We start from the raw sequence: 9,862 nt of genomic DNA on the forward strand, positions 1-9,862 counted from the left end.
TTGCTGATCTGACTTTGCGCATCCTATTTGGGGTACCTTGCCCTGTAGAGTCTATTTTATAATTAATGACACAATTGAAGTCGCCCGTAATTATGCGTTCTCCCTCCCATTCTAGTAACTCTATACTTAATTGTTCAAACACTTTGGGATCATCGATGTTGGGTCCATCTACCACACAGAATACAATTTTTTTGTTATCACATTGTATCTGGGCAATTGCCCATCTACCCCGAGCATCTGAAGCTGTTTTGATTGTTTCAAACAAAGTTCTTTTTTGTTTAAGAATGGCAACCCCTCGAATAGAAGCATTTAATGTAGAGCAAACGACCAATTGGTAACCCATCTGGGAAAGCAGTTTTCTTTCCTGATACCTGATATGAGTTTCTGAGAGTAGCACAAAATCTGGTTTGTACATTTTAATCTCTTCTTGTACTAATCTCCTCTTTATTTTGCTATTTAGACCATCTACGTTCCAATTTAGTAATCTTAGTTTAAGCATTTTTATATCTTGTAATTTCTCCTGTGTAATTAGTTTCCCTCTGTTTGTAAATTTTATTGTGCAGATATTTTCTGTTGTTCTTTAAAACAAATTCATTTCTTGCAATAAACTTTTTCCCCCTTTTTGTCCCCCACCCTTTCCCACCCCCTCCCTTGTCGTCACCCCACCACCACCCTCGCACCCTCACCTCCCTTCGGGGGGAGCACCCCTCTATCTCTTGCTGCCGCTGTGAGAGCAGCACAGTGAAGGAGCATACATGGAGGTTACCCCTACCGCTTTCTAAGTATATCTATGTTTGGTCAAAATAATTAGTGAGTAAAAGCAGACCCAAAAAGAAAAAAAAGAAAATAAGAAAAGGCAAGAATTCTTAAGTCATTATATCAACAGTGTCAGGTATACTCCACGGGATCCAGTCGCTGCAAGTATGGTTCCACCTCCAAATGTCACCAACACCCTGAAGTGTAAACACAGGGTGTTCGAGCCATTAGGCGAGGGAGAAAAATAACAAACTAAAATAAAAAATTGTGGGATGGGTAAAGGTAGGGTCAGCAGGGAAAGGACGCCTGTAACAAAAGACAAGACAGGCATCAGTTAAGTGCTTTTCTAACATGCAATACTACTCTCATATAGTCTCACTAGATAACCAAGGAAATAGGCAAGTACCTGAGCAGAAAGAAAACACGACCTTGGATAGGAAATAACTACAGCCCTTCTGCCACAATCTGTGAGGAAGGCCTAAGGAACACATAAACATATAATTAAAGAAAACAATCCTGTCGTACCAGACACACACACGCTGTACTGAGACACCAAATCCACTACTCACAACATACCACAAACATGTCAGAGGACTCAATGTACAAGGGGTGTCCCAAATCTCCAAAGCAAGGATGTTAGTTCCAACACAAAGTAAGAGGGAAACGGTAGTGTGTAGGAAGCAAAAACTACAACACTCCGCTCTCTAAATAATGACCCAATAGAGAATGCTTGGTTAATGTCAAACAGAAAAACGTAGTTGCGACCACCACTGGATTCTGCCAACAATACACCCCATGGAGGACCATGCAATGTGAACTGGGGTATCCTGTCGTTTCCTCACTACATGCCCAGTTCTTTTGTTCCTTGTAAATACCCAGTTAACAACGGAGACGCGTAGTTGTCCTCACTACAGCGCCCCGCTTTCATAGTACAATAACAATTCCCGGGTGTACGGTAACACGTGGTTTCGACCGCCACTGTGTTCCGCCACACCCAAATTAGCCAAGAAAGTATCAGCAATGATATGGTCTGTGAGCAACAGACACAGAACTCCCTGAGCACTCTGACCTGGAAGCAAGCAGCTGACCGCATGGGCGGCCGAAGGAATAAGAACGGCAATATCTGCTGGCGCTTGAAGTCTGTCAACCGCTGAGGGCAGAACAACGAAGCACTCCCCACAGAGCCTCAGGGGGGGAAGAGATGACCAACAGGAGACACGAAAGGCAGGCATGCAGAGCGTCCGCTCTCACGCCGAGTGCAGAACCAGAATCCAGAATAACGCGCAACCGGAAGCGCGTCTGGTCCCGAGATAAACTTCCTGCGGGACTCCGCCGACTCATGGGAAATGTAGTTTCCTAGTGCGGTAGGCGCGATAGAGCGGCGAATCCTGACAAACAGAGCAGAGTCAAAAATCTATCTAAGTATTAGTTCATTTGTCCTTTTTTTCTAGAGTAATTTTTTCTAGCGCCTGGACTGCCTCTTCAGGTTCTGTGAAAAATAAAGCTTGACCATTTCGTCTGACTTTGAGACGAGCAGGTTCTTGAAGATAAGCCATGCACCCTGTATCTTTAAAGGAATCAATCATTTTGCGAAGTTCCCATCGTCTATCCATTGTGCCCTTGCTTAGATCTGACTTCACAAAAAAAGTCAGGTTATCAATAGTTACAGGGTTATTGGGTCTGGCCTTGAGTGAAACTGCTTGTCTCAATAGAAAGTTCCCGAAGTAAATCAAAAATGGTCTAGGAAATTTATTATTTTTGTTTTTTTGAAACAAGGGCAGTCTATGCACTCTCTGGAGTTGGCAATCCCAGTCCCAGTCGGATAGGTCGCTAAAGGCTCTTTGGAATAATTTCACCATAAAAGATCTCGGGTCGGCCCCCTCCATGCCTTCAGGGATTCCAAAAAGTCTAAGGTTTTGTCTTCGTGCACGATTCTCCAAATCCTCTACTTTGGCTTCCAGTTTTGAAACCCGTGTGTAATTCTGTTTTACAGTTAATTCTGATTTACTTGCACCTTCTTCTACTTCTACTATACTTTGTTTTAAGTCTTCCATTTCTTTTGTGACCCCTCCAAGATTTTGACAAATTTCTCTCATAAAAACTTGTATTTTGGTATTGTCTTCTCTTAATTGTAAATATTGTTGTTGGCTTTCCGTTCTTTGTGAAAGAAGAGTTTGCATAATTAACTCCATGGATATAGTATTTGATATAGTTTTTGAGAGGTCTGGTAATGATACTGTGTCCTGTGTCTGTACATGTCCTTGAAGTGGTGTTTGATTTAAAAGGGCCATTTGAGTTATCATTGCAGGCGACTTATTGACATCAAAGGGAGCAGTGCTCCAACCTGTTTCCTCAGTCTCGTTGTTTGCAATGTCAAGTTGTTCCACTGAACTATCCACTAAAATTGTTTTAGCTGGTGTTAGATTTGAAAGTGGACGAGCTGGGTCTTCTCCTATCGTATTAGAGTTGGAAACTGTATCATGGGGATTGATATTCACAGATTCGTCTAATTCAATATTATCGTTAGAGGTAATCATCAAGGAAACAACCTCTCTGTTTTCAATACTTGCGTTAGCTTTACTTGGGGGAGTTATCAAGTCATTGTTCGCAAATGTTGGCTTCTTTATAGACTCCGTTATGAGTGATTTGTTTCTTCCCTGAAGACTTAATTCCTCTTTGGGACTTGTGCCAGATAATCTTAAAGCCATGTTTTTTACTCCGCCCTTAGCTTCGATCCATCTTCTCAATGGACTATCATCTATTAAGCGACTTTTCTTATTTCCGTCCGGTTCTTTAGTAATTGGTTTGCGAGCTATATTTTTTTGTTTATTTTTAGCCTTCATTTTAGTTTTCCTTGATCCAGTTGCTTTGCCAAGATTAGATTTATTGTTAGGAGTTCCATCTGTTTCTTCTTCCTCAGAAATTTCTTCGTATTCAGGGTTGGAGCCCTCATCCGCTAGCTCGATATTATCTTGGAGCGAGCCATCTCCTGCTTTTTTTCCAACCAATATACACTCGTCCGTTTGATAGTTGGGCTTAGTGCTAAGTTCCACTATAGCCCCGCCTTTTTTTGGCATGTTGTCCTGCGTTTTTTTCAGGTTGATGCACTCAACAAGCGTCTCCTTCTCACATATCATCGCCTTGCCGCTTTGAGTTTCATTTGTTGTTACATCTTCTGCATTTGAATGTCTTTCTAGAGAGAGTACCACTTTATTCACTTGAGTGAGTTTATCAGGGCCTTTGTTTCTGTTCTTATTTTCCACTTTCTCTGTTGTAGCAGCTGCCATCTGAGCGTCATTAGCGCTGTTAGCTGTATTTGTGTTTATATTTCCCTGCTCATTAGCCTCTACCTCAGACACAGTGGGCGCCTTTTGTCCAGTTAGAATGGTACCTCCCCTCTCATCAAGCACAAGCGTTGTTTCAAGTACTCATTTAGTATCTTCGTCTAGCGTGTCAGAGTGTTTTTGCTTGTCTGCTTTGTCTTTGAATAAACTTTTGCCAACATTATCAATGCCTGTATTTGCCTTTAACTTTGCAGAGCGTTCTACTAATGACGTTTTAGAGCCGCCTGACACCGGCGCTGCCATCGTACCTGAATTTTCTTGTTTCGCCGATTTTCCAACTTTCCGAGTTCTTGTGGAGCGTGTCTGCCTCGATGACATCGGCGCCGTGAGCAGCTCCGAGCTGGCCGGCGATTGAAACACAGAGTGCAGCGTCTGGTGTGCGCACAGCTGCAAGACAGGTGAGCAGGATCCGAGACCCGCCCCGCTGAACAGCCTCCTCGGCGTTCGAGTGGAACAGACCCTGGCGAATGTCCAAGACCGCAGAAATCCTCTGCTCTGGCGAAGTACAGTCAGCAGCATTAGGTCTTTCTGCAAAGTAAAGCCCCGTTTCTTCAAACAAGTTTTCGGTGGCGGTTTTGGCAATAGCTCCGGTAAGCCCAATGCTTCCTTCTCACTTCAGTGGCTATCGTTTTCTGCCTAATAGAGCAGTTCTCAGCATATCGTATCCGCGTAGCGAAGAGCAGCTCCATGTTGCTGCCTTCACCTGGCGGCTTCAGCCCGCCATCTTGAATCCTCCCCCAACTGCAGTGACAAGGTCAGCTCGTCATAAGCACAGCTCAACGGTGCCTCATGACGAGCTGACCTTGTCATGAGCATCCAAGGGGTTAATGCACGACGTGCCTGATTAACATCCTTCTAATACCCCAGCATAATCTCTTCATTAGAGAGTCAGATCTAATCAGAGACAGTTTTTACAGACCAGTATAACCTTGTGCCAGAAAGCTCCTAGCTGTGGGCATGTAACAAACATATGGACAATATTAACCTTATATTCTCCACACTTAGGAAAGTGAATCCTATTATTTGAAAAATACGCTTTTAATTGCCCCACCTAACTATCTTATCGGGCGAGTACTACAACATGCAGACTATCTTAAATTGTTGTAGTCTCAAATTAATGGACCAAACAGCATCTTTTAACGTTGAAAGTGCCTTCTCCAGCATTGTAGAAGTTACTGCCATCAAAAGAGTTAAACACCATTATGGAGCTAGCTGTAAGCAAGGATCAGTTATATCTCAGCAAAAAAGCCTATATTCCGCCCAAATTGTCTTCTTCGGAGGAGGTTCATTAAAAATATCAGTAATTCCAGAGTATCGACCTATTTAATACACAGTGATCTCACAAAAAATCACTGAGATGTAAGTATTTATATTTATGTTGTTGTGGTATCAGAAAAGTGTCCTGCAGGTTTTGAAAAGTTCGGAAGCCATCACAGTCATAAAGATCTTCCAACTTGTCCACCCCAAGTCTAGCCCATTGCTTCCCTATCCCATCCTAAAAATGCCTGGAAGAAAAGGATTATCCCATAGAGGAAATTTACTAAAATATATTGGCAAAGAATACCTAGTAACAATTTCTCACCAAAAAAAGACTAGGCCCCTATGGGTCTTAAATCATACCCTCTTAAAGTAGTCCGGGTCATGGATCCAGTAGAGAAACCTACAGCTATCCTGGCCTAACAAAAGTTTATGATTAAAATCATGGCCCCATCAGAAAGAAGACTGCATAATCTACTCATGAAAGAGGCCCAATAATAAAGATTAAAATCAGGAAGTTAGAGGCCACCTTAGTAAAATGGATATTTTAGGAATTTAATTGCGCAGCGAACATGCTTATACCCCCATATAAAACTGCTCACTGTCCCATCTAACTTCTTGAAAAACACATTAGAAACTCTCAGAGGAATAGAACGAAATAAATACAGAAATTTCGGGAGGATCGTCATCTTAATTATATTACATCAGTCTATTATACTAATGTGTAATTTATGCCAGTTCCTAGGTTTTTTAATGACGTTGTACGGTTAAACCTCATAGTTTAGTTTGATTATAGTTTCGATCTGGGGTGAAATATAAACACCTAAAGAAGTAGCTTCAGAGCATGTTCCTATAATAGGACTTACCAGTCTAAAATTCAGTAAGACCTGAGTTTTGTTGGTATTCAATTTATATCCAGAGAAAGACCAGAATTTCCCTGCTTCTTGAATTATTAATTTTAAATATTGGTCCGGATCCATCGTAAAAATAGCAATATCGTCTGCTTAGGCATTGACTTTTAATTCATTGGGTCCTGGAGATAGTGGTAAAATATTTTGATTAGCAAGCAGAGCCCTGATAAAAGGTTCAAGGTATAAAGTGAAACAATAGTGGGAAAAGGAGACATCTCTGGTCTCGTACCCCTATTTATACGGAAAAGCATAGATTGTGAACTGGCATAACTTCATTTGGTCTGTGGGGAGTGATAAAGCACCTTTACCCATTACAAATATCGACCAGAAATTCTGAATGTAGTAAGAGTACACCAGAGACAACACCATGCCACAGGGTCGAAGGCTTTCTCCGCATCCAATAATATCATGCCCAACTTAACACCAGTTTGATTACATAAATCAAATGCCTTTAAGCTGTATTAGTATGAGTGGATATATCTCGACCGGCTATAAAAGCCATACTTTTGGCTAGAAACCAATTTAGGCATCAAAGGAGTAAATCGATTAGCCAGCATTTTGGTGTATATTTTGGCATCAGCATTAATAAGTGAAATCGGGCACTAAGATCCACAGTCGTCAGCTGACTTTTCCTTTTTCAGAAATAAACTATATTAGTAATATCCCATGTTGGTGGCACAATACCCGATTCACCTATTTCTATGATGACCTTAATGAGAAGTGGGATTATAATGTTCTTAAAGATTTTGTAAAATTCAACCGGTATCTGATCTTCACCTGAGTCTTTACCTGAAGGGAGTGAAGACAGTTCAGTCTGAATGTCTTCTGACGATACCTCTGAGTTGAGCTGGGTAAAATCTTCCGCTAATAGTGAGGGGAGTGGTGCCCTAGCTAGATAACTAGAGACCTCCTCTGCCATTATCTGATCTGACGGGACATAGAGATCTTCATAAAAAGAAGCACATTTTGTAAGAACCGTATGAGTTTCTGTATAAAAAACATTAGCCCCCTTTAATTCCAGTAATTAAGCTCTTAGCCTTATTATCAGCTATTTTATAAGCTAATATCCTGCCCACCTGTTCGCTATATTCATATTGCATAGAACAATATTTATTATAGGCAATAGCCAATCTTTCCTTGAGTATCCCTACTGCTAATTCTCTTGCTTCTGTCAATTTATTGTAAGCATGGGATTGGTCTCCATCTTGTTGTCTAATAGCCATCGCATGGGACAGTTCTAAATTAGTTAATGCTATGCAAGCAGCTTTAATAGAAGCCTCCCTAATTTAATTTAAACTAGTATGAATTGCTAAGTGATACCCCTTATAAATGCCTTTATAGCATCCCAAATCATATAAGATGAAGCAGTATTGATATTAAAATATATAAATTCCGCCAGCAGTTTCCCCTTTGTGAAATATAATCATCATCCGCCATCAAGTGACATAGAAAAGAAAAAGGTGATTCAGAAAAGGGGGTGGTGATGAACAGAGTGTCTGAATTAAGCAGACCACTCTTACCCAGTCCAAAGATCAGGGCTTGACCCATCACCGTTTTTTAGCTCACTGCACCATCCCAGCTCAGAACCTGGCTATATGCAAATTAGTCTGTCCCTGGCCCAGTGCATCATGGGAACAGGGCAGACCAAACTACCAAGCCAATTCTTATATTGGGAAGGAAACAAGCTACTGGGGACCGGTTTCTGGCATTTCAGCCGTCTTCGGCCCGGCTTGCTTGAATCCTGATGGTGCAATGAGCAAGGGACTCACATCTGAGTATACCCTTCCACGCTTATGGTGGACAAAAACGATTCAGAAAAGGGGGTGGTGATGAACAGAGTGTCTGAATTAAGCAGACCACTCTTACCCAGTCCAAAGATCAGGGCTTGATCCATCACCGTTTTTTAGCTCACTGCACCATCTCAGCTCAGAACCTGGCTAAATGCAAATTAGTCTGTCCCTGGCCCAGTGCATCATGGGAACAGGGCAGACCAAACTACCAAGCCAATTCTTATACTGGGAAGGAAACAAGCTACCGGGGACCGGTTTCTGGCATTTCAGCCGTCTTCGGCCCGGCTTGCTTGAATCCTGATGCTGCAATGAGCAAGGGACTCACATCTGAGTATACCCTTCCACGCTTTTGGTGGACAAAAACGATTCAGAAAAGGGGGTGGTGATGAACAAAGTGTCTGAATTAAGCAGACCACTCTTACCCAGTCCAAAGATCAGGGCTTGATCCATCACCGTTTTTTAGCTCACTGCACCATCCCAGCTCAGAACCTGGCTATATGCAAATTAGTCTGTCCCTGGCCCAGTGCATCATGGGAACAGGGCAGACCAAACTACCAAGCCAATTCTTATACTGGGAAGGAAACAAGCTACCGGGGACCGGTTTCTGGCATTTCAGCCGTCTTCGGCCCGGCTTGCTTGAATCCTGATGGTGCAATGAGCAAGGGACTCACATCTGAGTATACCCTTCCACGATTATGGTGGACAAAAATGATTCAGAAAAGGGGGTGGTGATGAACAGAGTGTCTGAATTAAGCAGACCACTCTTACCCAGTCCAAAGATCAGGGCTTGATCCATCACCGTTTTTTAGCTCACTGCACCATCCCAGCTCAGAACCTGGCTATATACAAATTAGTCTGTCCCTGGCCCAGTGCATCATGGGAACAGGGCAGACCAAACTACCAAGCCAATTCTTATACTGGGAAGGAAACAAGCTACCGGGGACCGGTTTCTGGCATTTCAGCCGTCTTCGGCCCGGCTTGCTTGAATCCTGATGGTGCAATGAGCAAGGGACTCACATCTGAGTATACCCTTCCACGCTTATGGTGGACAAAAACGATTCAGAAAAGGGGGTGGTGATGAACAGAGTGTCTGAATTAAGCAGACCACTCTTAAGTTAAGTTGAATAGTAGTGACCTGGCTCTAGAACCTTTTGAGGTCGCCCCCAATTATATCATCAAGGCTGCCAATTTGCTTTACGGCCGAGGAGGTCGAAAAGGCCATCATAACCACATCTGGAGGCAAGGCCCCTGGGCCTGATGGTGTCCCTGCGGATATGTACAAAGATAATCCTAGTTATTGGGCTAAACTTTTAACAAATGTATTCAATTCCGCAGTAAGCTCAGGGTTCCCGGCATCATGGTCAAGTTCAACAATTATTCCTGTTTTTAAAAAGGGGCAAAGAGGGGACCCTAGATGCTCCAGGCCCATATCTCTTTTAGATTCGTCCTTCAAAATTTTAGGGAAAGTCATTTTGGCAAAATTAGATGACTGGATTTCAAAGAAAGATCTCCTCTCTAATGCTCAATACGGGTTCCGGGCGGGTAGAGGGACCGTAAACCAGTGCCTCAATTTGTACCTAATAATAAATAAATACACAGTTGCCTCGAGAGGCTCGGTCTATTTGGGGTTCATGGACTTGTCCACAGCCTTTGACCTAGTCAATCGGTCAAGGCTGTGGACAATACTCCTGGACCTGGGTCTTGACCAGGCGCTTGTGTATTTCCTGGCAGAATTACACAGAGATCTATATGCCACAATTAGAATGTCTCAGGAGGGTAAATGCACTGCAAGATTTAAGTCAGT

The sequence above is a fragment of the Lissotriton vulgaris genome, chromosome 3_1 (assembly GCF_964263255.1).
Source record: "Lissotriton vulgaris chromosome 3_1, aLisVul1.2, whole genome shotgun sequence".
NCBI lineage: Eukaryota > Metazoa > Chordata > Amphibia > Caudata > Salamandridae > Lissotriton > Lissotriton vulgaris.